The following is a 13,876-nucleotide window of genomic DNA, read 5'->3' on the forward strand; positions in this document are numbered from 1 at the left end:
AGAGAGAGAAAAAAATTGAAAAGAGAGAAAGATGGAGAATAGAGTCAGAGACACCATCAGAGAGAGAGAGAGGGGGAGGGAAAGAGAGAAAAGGAAAATATAGAAAGACGGGTAGAAGAAAGAGAGAGTTGTCTGAGTAGTCATGTCCTGGGCTGTTTGATTGTTCTTGGTGTGTTCAAGCGAGCCAGCAAACAGACAGGAAACAAGAGGAAGAGGATAAGACAGCAGAGTAGAGAAGAGAGGAGTGACTCACTCTGCTCAGTCCTGTGGTTGTGGTGGTCTTGTGATTACTGCTCCCATTGCTTTCTTGCTCTCTCTCTCTCTCTCTCTCTCTCTCTCTCTCTCTCTCTCTCTCTCTCTCTCTCTCTCTCTCTCTCTCTCTCTCTCTCTCACTCACACACATTGTTACTGTCTGTATCTACAGATTCTTTCTTCTGGTGAAGACACAGCATGATGTGGTGTGCATGCGTGCGTGCGTGCCTGCGTGCGTGCGTGCGTGCCTGCGTGCGTGTGAGCGAGCATGCGTGTGTCACACCCTGGTCTGTTTCAACTGTCTTTGTGCTTGTCTCCACCCCCCTCCAGGTGTCGCCCATTTCCCCCATTATCCCCAATGTTTTTATACCTGTGCCCTCTGTTTGTCTGTTGCCAGTTTGTTTTGTTTGTCAAACCTACCAGCGGGTTTCCCCTTGCTCCTGTCTTTTTCTAGTTCCTGTTTTCTAGCTTTCCCGGTTTTGACCATTCTACCTGCCCTGAGCCTGCCTGCCGCTCTGTACCTTGTCACACCACCCTGGATTATTGACCTCTGCATGCCCTGACCCCGAGACTGCCTGCCATTCTGTACCTTACGGACTCTGATCTGGATAACTGACATCTACCTGCCCTTGACCTGTCGTTTTGCCTGCCCCCTGTTCTAGTAATACACTTTTGTTACTTCGACACAGTCTGCATCTGGGACTTCTCCTGAAACGTGATAGCATGTGTGTTTTCATTCGAGCATGTCTGCGTGACTGTGTTTGTATCTGTGTATGAGGTACCCCATGCTCACACTATCTAACCTTCACTGCACCTGTCCCTACAACAACCCCTCAACGCCTTGCCTTCACTTCCTCTCTCAGTTTCTCTGACAACTGTCTGATATTAACTCCCACTTTCACTTCCTGGTTTAAGCAGTGGCTGTCTTACAACAAACAAGAACAGGCCAAAGAAACCAGTCCTGCCAGGAAGACATAAAGGGAGATAAGAAAACAACAACATCAGTACAGGTAAAATGTATATGTAAAAAATATATATATTTATTGTAGTCCAATGTTTTATTGTGGTATTGAAAATATTTCATCACCACTATAAGTAAGAGTGATATTATTATTTTTTAACCATTATATAACTAGGCAAGTCAGTTATTAAGAACACATTCTTATTTACAATGACGGTCTACATCGGCCAAACCCGGACGATGCTGGGACAATTGTGCGCCACCCTATGGGACTCCCAATCACGTCCGGTTGTGATACTGCCTGGATTCAAACCAGCGTGTCTGTAGTGACGCCTCTAACACTGAGATGGAGTGCTTTAGACCGCTTCGCCACTCGGGAGAACATTGCCATTTGTTCAGATAACAGATGATTTATTGATCTATTAAATCATTCCTTCAGGCATCAGTCTCACTTCAGAATCCAAACCGGATGTAATATATTTCTTGCCACTGGTTGACTTTGTGACGCTAGTCTGATTTCCAATAGCGAACACTGTAAACAGAAAGAGTTGCGTACTTCTTCACCCAGCATGGTCACTGAGCTAGCAAGCTAAAGTTAGCTAGTGAGTCACAGAAATGTACGTTCAGTCTGTTAATTATTTCAGTCCGATTGGACTTATCCTACTCAAATCAACATGGCTCAACATAGTTTTTTCGTTTTTGACCTCGACATTCTTGCTGGATAGATACTTTGATAGCTAACATGTGGGCTAATCTCCTGTGGATGCCTCCATCTAGTTCCCTAGAGCAGCAGACCGGTTAGTCAACTTTGCTTTCGAACTTTGTAATCATCTGTAAAGTTGTTTTACATGAAATCACACTAGCTAGCTAGCTATATTTTGTTAAAAAGTCTGGTGATGTAATTGGTTGTTTATTTGGAGCTAGCTTACTAAGCTATCACTAGCAAGCTAGGTGGTTAATGTGGTGTAGGCAACAGTACCTTTACAGTGTTACTGAATGACAACAATATAGCCTTGTAGTTGGCAAGTTGGTTGATATGGGGTGCAGTAGGCTATAGTACAACAGTACTAAATGATAACAACGTGCCTTGTCACTAGCTAGTAGTTGGTTGATGGGGTGGGGTAAAGTAGGCTACAATACAGCAACAATAGCCTTCCTACTGTTCTTTTATTCGTTGGGTCTGGAAATGGTTAAATTAGATAATATTATAGAAATATCACACATTCCTGCAGCTGGGGTGGTGTCACATTGTCTTTATCCATACCATAGCTGCAGCTATGCCTTTTACTTGAGAGCTCTGTCTTTGCCAGGTCTCCCTTGACAAAATAATGTTTTTTTTTGACCTGGTAAAATAAGCTTGTGTCCACTCTCACTAGATATAATTGTGTGGTTCGGTGGCAGATTTTCAAAAGAAAATAGACATATACAGTATATCATCAGCAATTTTCAACCAGATAAGATACACAGCTGGGGCGGCAGGGTAGCCTAGTGGTTAGAGTGTTGGACTAGTAACCGGAAGGTTGCAAGTTCAAACCCCCCGAGCCGACAAGGTACAAATCTGTCGTTCTGCCCCTGAACAGGCAGTTAACCCACTGGGCTGTTATTGAAAATAAGAATTTTGACTTGCCTGGTTAAATAAAGGTAAAAAAAAATAATAATAATTGAATTCATAAATGTGGACACTAATTATTGTTAATATTCCAATCCTCTAGGCCCTCCATTCCCAAACCTGAAGCCCCCTGTCCCCAGCAGGAAATACCAAGAAAAACGTCCTATTGGGGAAATGTAAGATAACTAACTCAATGTCATATTTAGATTTAGAGTTACTGACATGAACAGAAGCATATACAAGCAATCTCTCAAATGTATTTTATAAAGCCCCTTCTTACATCAGCAGTTGTCACCAAGTCCTTATACAGATACCCAGCCTAAAACCCCAAAGTGCAAGCAATGCTGATGCATAAGCACAGTGGTTAGGAAAAACTAGAGAGGAACCGGGTTCTGGGGGGTGGCCAGTCCTCTTCTGGCTGTGCTAGTGGAGGTTATAAAACAGTACAGCGTTTTAGGCCAGATCGTTCTTCAAGATCGTTCTGCCTCAGGTCCTGCAGCCTTTATTTAATTGTTGTAGACTAAGCCCTAGAGGTTTTGTAACGTCACAGGATTTAGCATACTTGTCAATCCAGATCTGAATATTTGATATCCTTTTTACTGTACACTGTTTTTTTTTCTCCTAAGCTAATCACTGAATGTCCTACTACAAGGATGTGGTCAGGTTGACACACTTATGAGCCACAATAACACAGATCACACACACCACAGATTGCGAGGGCAAGTACAATGATCAGTTGGGAAATTGAAGTCTGCTGCATGGTTGCCCCACATACAAACACACTTAATTTAGGTTAGTGTGTAGTCTAGACTTTATCGTTAAAATAATATAGTGTCTATCTTTCAGATCTGTCAACCAGGCTCGGTGGGTGACAGGTAACCGTGTTTCCACAAAGATGTTCCAGACCTGGAGTGGCACGCTGGAACTTCCAGAGGCTTGTAGACCTGAAGCAGTGTGAGGTAGGTCATTATCACACACACGTATACACACTCACTCTGTTTTGGTGTATAATTATTTTCACTTATGAAAATTGTTCCTCTCTTTTAGATCTGACACCCCTACTAGCTCAACCACAGTTCTCACAGCTGCAGTCGTCTGCTCCTGCACCTGCTACACCGGCCACGACAGGTGATTCAGGTAATTATCACATGCTTGTATAGACACACGCATACTCTTCCTCACTTTGGGCTCTATTCAATCACATCCACTTTAGCCGACATCTGCATAGCAGTTGTTTTGGCGGTGTCTGAGATGAAACCGTGTTAGAGCTGTCAAATTCACCAGCGGCTCCTGGCATTATACCTAAAGCGGACATTGCCGTTGGCTGCACAGAGTCGTATTAACAGAAATCTCATGCAGCCCTGTTTACAAGTTAGAACACTGGAATTTGAGATGTAATCTCCACCTCATTTAGGCTGATAGAAATCCTCATTATTTAGTTGAATGATTTAGAATTTGAGCATTATTTCTCTATAACCTGCACTTTCTCATTCTGAACTTGTAACGCGAGTGTAGTTTCGTGTCAGTGACGGGTGTAGTTTTGTGTCAGTGACGGGTGTAGTTTCGTGTCAGTGATCAACAGCAGCTTCTTCCTGATTTGACAGATCCTACTCAGTTACACCTCAGACACCGCCAAAACATCAGCTATGCGTGTGTCGGCTATCGCCGGTTAACTCTTAATCTGATTGAATCTAGGCCTTACACTCATTCAGTCTGTTTAGTTGTATGATTATTGTCAGTTAAGAAAATGATGCCTCTCTTTTAGATCTGCCACCCCCAGCAGTCCAGCAGTCCTCTGCTGTGGTATTTAATTTACCGGCTACACCGGTTCCTACTACATTGGCTGTGAAGGGAGAATCTTTTGAGGATTCCCAGATGGATACAGGTCATTTAGAATGATATTACATACACATACGCTCACTCACACCAACAGATGTGCACACAAACATGTTGTTGAACTGTATACTTACTGTCACGTTGTGCATCTCTCTTTCAGATCTGCCATGCACTCCACCACTACCCCAGACAGCCTCACCCAGAAGTGCATGCACCGGGCCTATCACAAAGCAGAGATGGGTGGCTGACAAGGAAAAATAAAACACAACATGCACACACACTCTCTCTCTGTTACACACACATTAGCCCCAATGTAAATCAATTGTAATTATTTTATTTTAGGATTGGAGATATCTTACGCCTACATATCCATTATCAATAGCTACATAATTACTCTATCCAATCAAAGTGTGATTGATAATATTGTAAGAGTATTGCTTCATTTGTAGTTTGAGGAAATTCTGTGTGCTTTTTTTCTGAGTTGAAAAACATGCCTCCCTCTCTCTCTCACTCACACACACCCAATGTAAATACATTGTTTATTTTATGTATGCTCTATTTTATTTGAGGATTGTGTGCAATAAAGTACATTCACAGTTAAAGCAACAGTTTGGTTTATTGGATATTTCTCTGATTAAAATAAATAAATGACCAAAAGGAAGTTGGCAGACCTGCAACCAACCCTCTGGGAGTGTGTGCAGGTTTTGTCATCTGGAGCTGACACGGCCCCAACAGCCCTCACATATGTACAGGGTTCCCATGAGTGGCAGGCAAATATGTTTGTTTTGCAAAATAAGTTTTTATGTACTAAGGCCATTCCCTGGCTACCCACCCAAATCGCTCAGGCTAAACTGACTTTTGTTCTCCACAATGAATGTATGTAAAATTCTGGATGAGATATCAGACAACCAAGGCCAAGGAATTGCGAAAGAGATGACCTGGAGGGAGTTCCAGACCTCAGCTTTTTATGAAGCAGAAAACCACAGATGGTTGGCTAACAACAAAAAATGACACACACACACGTAAACACATTGTAATTACTTGTTTATTTTATATGTATGCTCCATTTTATTTTAGGTTTGGAGATATTTAGGCCTACAGATTGTGTTATCCATTTCCCACAACAGACATATGCAGTTGTGCTTACTCAGTGGGTGGAGAGGTCATGGTTAGGAGAAATGGTGGCTGACAAGGAAAAATAATAGAGTGACCAATAGTTACTGTATTGTGATAGTTTAGTGTTTTAATTACTCAACAAGTAGCGCCCCAAGATGGGATCCAACTGTGTCTCAAAAGCAGTATAAAAGGTCAAATAAGGTCACCAGAATTTCTGTTACAAGTCTGGCTCCCGCGAATCAGGGGCAGGTGCTTACGCCGATCCACCTTCCCTATCTACAATGCCCTAGCAAAACCAAAACATACTAGAATGTAACAGCTCTCTCTGTTGCCCCTAGTGGCCATTTTCCACGTCATCTCCCGACATCCTCAAACATGGATGCACGTCTAACCTGGCTGATTATGTCACCACTCTGAACAAACAATGCTTTTTAAAAAAGTAGACAGTGCAGGTGTGCCATGTATTTGTGCATATTTTTGCATTTACGTTCAAATGTCTGCAGAAGTTAAAGTGTTGCCCCTTTCTTATCTTGTGAGGCATGTCCCAACATATACATGGTAATACAACGGTCAATAAACATGCCTGTCAATACAATGTTCAGTTCAATTAGCTGTAGCATGATATCAATATATTGCACAATACTACATACTCACCCAGATGCATCTTGATATTAGGAAACTACAAGCCGTTAAAACAAATGGGTGTCTCTGACTAAAATATCCTGTCATATTTGAACATAACAAGTCATTCCAAGAAATCATCACACAACTGTTTGTGTTATTTGGTGTTTGTACCTACTCCACATTGCACAACTACATACGCATTTCCACATTTCACATATTCCTATTTCGCAACTGTTTGAGCCACAATATTACATTACAGACCCAGTCTGCCTCCTGCTGGATATATTTAGTACTATTTGACAGCATAATCCCTTTGCATTGTAGAGTGATGGGGACACCTGCTGGTGGCAGAAAACATGTGGACTGCTGATGTCCTTGATTGATTTGATTAATATAAAGGCGTCCTTTTGCTTCCCATCTGAAAAAGTTATTGCATATACTATTTTCTACATTGCAGAATAATAGTGAAGACATCAAAACTATGAGATAACACATATGGAATCATGTATACAGAAGCCCTATTTGGCAAAAGACCAAGTCCATATTATGGCAAGAACAGCTCAAATAAGCAAAGAGAAACAACATTCCATCATTACTTTAAGACATGAAGGTCAGTCAATATGGAACATTTCAAGAACTTTGAAAGTTGCTTCAAGTGCAGTCGCAAAAACCATCAAGCGCTACGATGAAACTGTCTCTCATGAGGACCACCACAGGAAAGGAAGACCCAGAGTTACATCTGCTGCAGAGGATAAGTTCATTAGAGTTTCCAACCTTAGAGTGCAGCCCAGATAAATGCTTCACAGAGTTCAAGTAACAGACGCATCTCAACATCAACTGTTCAGAGGAGACTGTGTGAATCAGGCCTTCATGCTTGAATTGCTGCAAAGAAACCAATACTAAAGGACACCAATAACAAGAGACTTGCTTGGGCCAAGAAACACGGACAATGACCCAAAACAGCTCAAATAAGCAAAGAGAACCCCTTCAATGAGTAGGTGTTCTAAAACTTTTGACCGGTAGTGTATTATGATGACATTTTGTGACGTTGTTGCTAGTTTTGGTCTTCGGCAAAGGTTTCTTTGGATGTGCTCCCTCAGAACAACAGAAGCAATACATGCTTTATTTCAAATGGGTATTGTGTCCATTCCTTATGTCACAACTTACTGGAATACATTTGTCAATAATATCTGCTGGAAAAAAGTCTGGTTATTACAACACAAATACCTGCTCGTTAACAAGGTCAAAGATGTCTCTTTCAGAATGATCCAGAAGTATTACCCTGCGAATCAATACCTGAAGAAACTCAAAAAAGACATTAACATTAACTGTACTTTTTGGGTTGAGCATCCAGAAACAGTTTTGCATTTATTTTTGTCATTGTCTACATGTAAAGAAATGACGGAAAGATATTCATAGTTTTATAATTGCTAATATTCTTGATGACTTTAGTTTTTTATGGGAGAATGTGCTGCTCAGTTTCCTTAACTGTAATAAGGATAAAGAAAAACAATTTTACCTCATCAATCTAATTGTGCTAATGGCAAAATGTAATATTCATAAATGTAAATTCACGAATGAACACTCTTCCGTGTTTTCTATAAGGAATTTGAACAGTACATTAAGACCATTCTACATTCTTCCATTAAGAAAGCTGTTAAAACAATCAATATGTGTGTATCTTTTAATGTCTTTGTATAATCTGTAGTTTGTTGTACTTCCTAGCATATGTTATCTTTGTCTGTTTGCATACTTCTTGTATGTATACTGGTTTTTCTGTATATTTTATTTAAAAAATAATACGATTAATTCGGATGTTCCTGCACACATTTTTTCCTGAGGCAAGCCGAAGTTCGGTAGCTGAAGTCTACACCCCTTCGTTGGTGATTGGTCAACAGTTGGGATTCTTCGATTAAGTGTTTGTTGCACTGAGCTCACTAGCTTGTGGTCACAGATAGAACAAGAACATTGAGCTAACTAACAATGGATTAGTCATAGATAGAACAATGAGACAGATATTTCACCGGATGTATAAATGTGAAGCATCCTCTTGGCGTTTACACTCACTACCAAATATGGTAGAGAGAGGAAGCCCACTGGCTTGCAATGGGAGAAGATGGAACAAGGTGGATTTTGGCCGACATTCTGCACATTTTCTCAATAGTTTTTTGTTCCAAACAAGAATCTGTTATGAACAGAGTGGACTAAGTTTTGTAAACATTACCCTTTGCAAAAATGCACATTGTTTAAAAGGAGTGTCAAGGCAAAATGAGTTACTGCACACATGCATTTTAAAGAGGAGGCGTTCTCTAACAGAAATATGCAGATGTATGCTAGAACGCGCCAGAGGGATCTCGCTAGCTCATGCTTGGCCCTGCCCACCTTCTTGCTGGTGCTGCCCACTATGACTCATTTGTTCCCATTGGTCTTGTTATTCTTTAAATTACGGATCGCAACCAACTGAAAAGTGCACACAGCGCCACCTACTGTACTGTAAAGTGAGGCTCGTTATTCATCTATAAATCTTATCTAGCCCTGTGTTCCACCAACTGTTCTGGAGTGTGAATTCATTACACTTTGAGACACAAAAAAGGGAGGGGAAAAGGGAAGAAAAATTGCCCTACCAACTAACCCTACACCCATTAAAACCTCACCAGTATTCCACTACATGGCCCTGATCTTACACCAGACCGGCAGCCTGGGAGGACGGGACTCTATCATTCAACACATCTTGTAACTCCTCTGCAGTAAAATCTCGTACACTAAAGTACCACTCTGCAGCTGCCACCACAACATCTATTTTCTGAGATGTATGTTTCATTTCTGCGTTACACTTAATAACCATGGAGATGAACACTAAGAAGCCAACCTTACCAAAGCACATGTTATTCCTACCACTCTATTGGCCTCGGTCTACTGACAAGTAACCTCTTAAGATCCCTTGCCCTGGACCCATCTTCCTCTACTACTCTCTTCACTGCCTCAGCATAAGACACCTCTGATCCTGGAAACCTCGACCTGCCTTTATCTCAACGGACACTTCTGCTCTCCAACACCATAGTTCCCCCGTATAGTTAACAAACACAACCTTTCCCACAGATACTACACATTCCTTTTTGCTCATGCCCTCCTGCACACTTCTCACATCCAGGAACGTGCCCTCCTACACACTGCTGCAACATGACCATAAGCTTAGCACCTAAAACACCATAATGGGTTCTGGACAATAGCTCTCACGGGATAACTGACAGATCCTAACTTGACTTTGTTGGGTAAAGATTGCATCAAAACTCAGCAGGACAGACAGTGTCTTCTCTGTTTCATCACAATCTCCACCTAGTCTGCGTCGCACCAAATGGCAGGCATCACAGACACCGGGAAGTAATTCATCTTCACTCTCGTCAACTTTGCATATTCAGCTAGCCATTGTCTCGACCAACCCCCCCCCCCCCCCCCTAGTTTTTCAAGTGAAGGTATTTTAATGGAGCATGCGAGGCAAAGACATTTACTTCACCTAGCCGAGTTATGCTAGGAGGAAAACTGAACCTAGTATGCAGACGCCTTCAGGAAGAAAGTTGTATGGAAAAAAATGTAACTTTTGGAGTAACAACGACAATCTGCTTCTTTAAAGGGAAACTTCACCATTGTTCAACTTCATATTCATCATCTTCAACAACATTCCAACATTAACATATATGAATATGGTGGGTTTCTACCACAGGAGGTTGGTGGCACCTTAATTGGGGAGGATGGGCTCGTGGTAATGGCTGGAGAGGAATCAGTGGAATGGTATCAAATACATCAAACACATAATGTCCATGTGTTTGATGCCATTCCATTTGCTCCGTTCTGGCAATTATTGTGAGCCGTCCTCCCCTCAATAGCCTCCACTGGTTTCTGTGTTTTGTAGTAAAAACGGTAGAGGAAGATAAGTGTTTCCAATGACATCATCGGTGTGTATCGTGTGATCTTGACCAATTTACTAATTGGTTTATAATGTCATTGGAAACATTTATCTTTCTCTATATTTTTTACTACAAAACATAGAAACTGTACAATTTTCACAAATGTTGATGTTAGGGTGGTGCTGGAGAGGATGAATATAAAAGTAAAAAATAATGTTACATACATTTCCCTTTAACTGCTAATGTCCCATTATTAAATTATTGTTTGTAAGCATTATTGGGCTTATTTGTTCATGTTTAAACAACATCAGTATTGTATGTATAACCCATAATAATATACACATCAAGCATTTTAACAGTAGCTAGCGGTGTGTGGGCAAAATCACCGGGGAAGCCAATCCAGGGAAAAAAAAGCCATATTACAACCTATGTGTAACCTGTTAGTTCATATGCCTCGACACTGTGATATATACTGTAGGCCTCAGGCCAAGACAATAAGAAGACACAGTGGCAGAATAAATTCAACCAGACATTTGTTTCATTACAAAACCGGAGAGCAGCATCTGTTCGGTGAAGTCCACAAAACATATTGCATGTAACAAACAGTTACATGACCTACAACATGGTCAAGAAAGGTCATGTTTACAACATTTTCGGACTACTAAATGACTATTGATTTAGAACCACAGAGAGTTACCGCAAGTCGCAAAGAAAACAGGAGCTGCATCCAGTATTCCAGCATCATTTCAACTTCAACATTTTATCATAATCTTATCACCTATGCTTAGTCTAATACATCCACAACTAAAAAATATAAAAAAACCATTTAGTCCAATCAAAGTAAGCTAAATATGATATGGCTGTTGATTGTACTGATTTCTGTGGGTGTGTGTGCACGGTGTGTGTGTGTGTGTGTGCGTGGTGTGTGTGTGTGTGTGTGTGTGCGCGGTGTGTGTGTGTGCGTGCGTGCAAGAAGAAAAAACATGTTGACTCACAATACTTGTGAGAAATGCCAATGCCATCTTCCTCTTTCATGTTGCCTAAACGGTCTATGACTCTGTCATACAGTACATGCTTTTGGTTTTTATTTTCCTAGGCTACCTGGTTAAAAAACTTGCTTGCTAGCCTAACTTCCTTTCATGTGCATTGATGCGCCAGGCCGGCTAGTTAACATTCGCATACTACGTCTAGCTACATGTTGAACTTCAACCCTCTCAGTCCAGGGGTACGATATAATTTATTTATGGTTGGATCAGAATCCCTGTTATAATCATTGGACAGTATGGTGAATTAAGTAAAACCACAAGTCCAAATTCTTATAGCCATCCATGGTTAATTTAGGAGATGGACGATTTTAGCTCGCTAGCTAGCCACCGGAGGACAATAACATATAGAGATGAGATTTCTCCTGTCAATAATGATGTTTGGCTTGTGATGTGATTGGTCTGAAGCTAAATCCAAACTGGCTTCCCTTAAAACATTTTTTTTTTGTGCACCAGGACCATTCACCGATGAGCTCACTCAGTGTAGCTCAATGCTGATTAGCTATGATTTTATTATTATTTATCAAGGGAAGCCAAATGCTTGTCGTCTTCCCTTGCATTCAATGCTATGGGCGGCAGCAATGTCATACTCTTCCTGACCAAACAGCATCAGATAATGTAGATATGCTACACATACTGAGACAGAGGGGCGCTGTTTCGTTCATTCGGATGCTTTCTCCGATGAAATACATTCAGCCTCTTGCGAATTGAAGAAAATGTATGAAACACAGAGACTATAGAAAAATAATTTTGTATGTGTTTTCTTGGTAATTTTGGGGGGGAAGCAGGCCACTGTATTTACACACTGTCACTGACCCTGAATCTGCCAGGTCTATCCACTGAAAGATGGCTTGGTTAGAATCTGTTAGATTATTCTTTGGACACTGTGCTAACACTGTGCCAAACGAGCTTCAATGCCATACAACACTCCTTCCGAGGCCTCCAACTGCTTTTCAACAGATTGCTGCCCGCCCCCTCCCGCCCGACTAGCATCACTACTCTGAACGGTTCTGACTTAGAATATGTGGACAACTACAAATACCTAGGTGTCTGGCTAGACTGTAAACTCTCCTTCCAGACTCACATTAAGCATCTCCAATCTAAAATTAAATCTAGAATCTGATTCCTATTTCGCAACAAAGCCTCCTTCCTTCACAAACATACCCTCGTAGAACTGACTATCCTACCAATCCTTGACTTCGGCGATGTCATTTACAAAATAGCCTCTAACACTCTACTCAGCAAATTGGATGTAGTCTATCACAGTGCCATCCGTTTTGTCACCAATGCCCAAAATACTACCCACCACTGTGACCTGTCGCCAAACCCACTGGCTCCAGGTCATCTATAAGTCTATGCTAGGTAAAGCCCCGCCTCATCTCAGCTCACTGGTCACCATAGCAACAGCCACCCGTAGCATGCGCTCCAGCAGGTATATTTCACTGATCACCCCCAAAGCCAACACTTCCTTTGGCCGCCTTTCCTTCCAGTTCTCTGCTGCCAATGACTGGAACGAATTGCAAAAATCACTGAAGTTGAAGTCTTATGTCTCCCTCACTAACTTTAAGCATCAGCTGTCAGAGCAGCTTACCGATCACTGTACCTGTACAGAGTCTATCTGTAAATAGCACACCCAACTACCTCATCCCCATATTGTTACTTGCTCTTTTGCACTGCAGTATCTCTACTTGCACATCATCATCTGCACATCTATCACTCCAGTGTTAATGCTAAATTGTAATTATTTTGCCGCCATGGCCTATTTATTGCCTTGCCTCCCTACTCTTCTACATTTTCACAGATTTCATATTGTGTTATTGACTGTAAGTTTGTTTATCCCATGTGTAACTCTGTGTTGTTGTTTTTGTAGCACTGCTTTGCTTTATCTTGGCCAGGTCACAGTTGTAAATGAGAACTTGTTCTCAACTGGCCTACCTGGTTAAATAAAGGTGAAAAAAATACTTTTAAAAAAAGATGTACTGCTGTAATAATGAGGATGGGAGTGTGGTGCTGTTGCCTGTTGGTGACTTTGATGACTACACTGAGGCTCTCAGAAAAGCAACCCCCCAGCTGATTGTTGCCAGACAAACCAAATTTGCTGAAGTACACTAGAATGAACAGAACCATTGAATTCCCCATAACTGAGTGCTTCATTGAAATACAGTGGGCTTGTTCGGCATTGTAGCCGATAGAGCAGGCAACTGCCGACTGACTGATCTTGCAGCATAAATAACTATTCCTTATTATTTGTAGATCAGTCAGTCAGTCACAATTTACCCATGATACATTATGTTTTTGATCCTCTCGAACATGGCTAGTGATTGGGCTTCTTCGACGTTGCAGAGGACAGTGCAGGAGACTGCCGATTGACTGATCTACAAAGAACTTTGCATCATAAATAACTACTCATTATGATTTGTAGATCAGTCAGTCAGTCAGTCACAATTTACCCATGATACATTAAGGTTTTGATACTCTTGCACACAGGCCATTGGGCTCGTTTGACTGGTAAGGCGAAAGCAACCGACTG

General features: G+C 41.4%; 1 long non-coding RNA gene across 7 annotated transcripts; it reads left to right on the forward strand.

Moving 5' to 3' along the window:
* The first annotated feature begins 1,152 nt into the window (after window positions 1-1,152).
* Window positions 1,153-5,260, forward strand: LOC139369807 (uncharacterized). 7 transcript variants are annotated; one of them, XR_011627072.1, is made up of 7 exons: window positions 1,153-1,262; window positions 2,926-2,998; window positions 3,449-3,541; window positions 3,669-3,781; window positions 3,870-3,959; window positions 4,588-4,707; window positions 4,819-5,260. It is a non-coding gene; the product is annotated as an uncharacterized lncRNA (long non-coding RNA). The 7 variants fall into 7 exon arrangements; XR_011627071.1 differs by lacking the exon at window positions 1,153-1,262 and adding an exon at window positions 1,738-2,010; XR_011627075.1 differs by lacking the exon at window positions 1,153-1,262 and adding an exon at window positions 1,749-1,830.
* Window positions 5,261-13,876: the final 8,616 nt, after the last annotated feature.

Source organism: Oncorhynchus clarkii, chromosome 17, assembly GCF_045791955.1.
Source record: "Oncorhynchus clarkii lewisi isolate Uvic-CL-2024 chromosome 17, UVic_Ocla_1.0, whole genome shotgun sequence".
NCBI classification, from domain to species: Eukaryota; Metazoa; Chordata; class Actinopteri; order Salmoniformes; family Salmonidae; genus Oncorhynchus; species Oncorhynchus clarkii.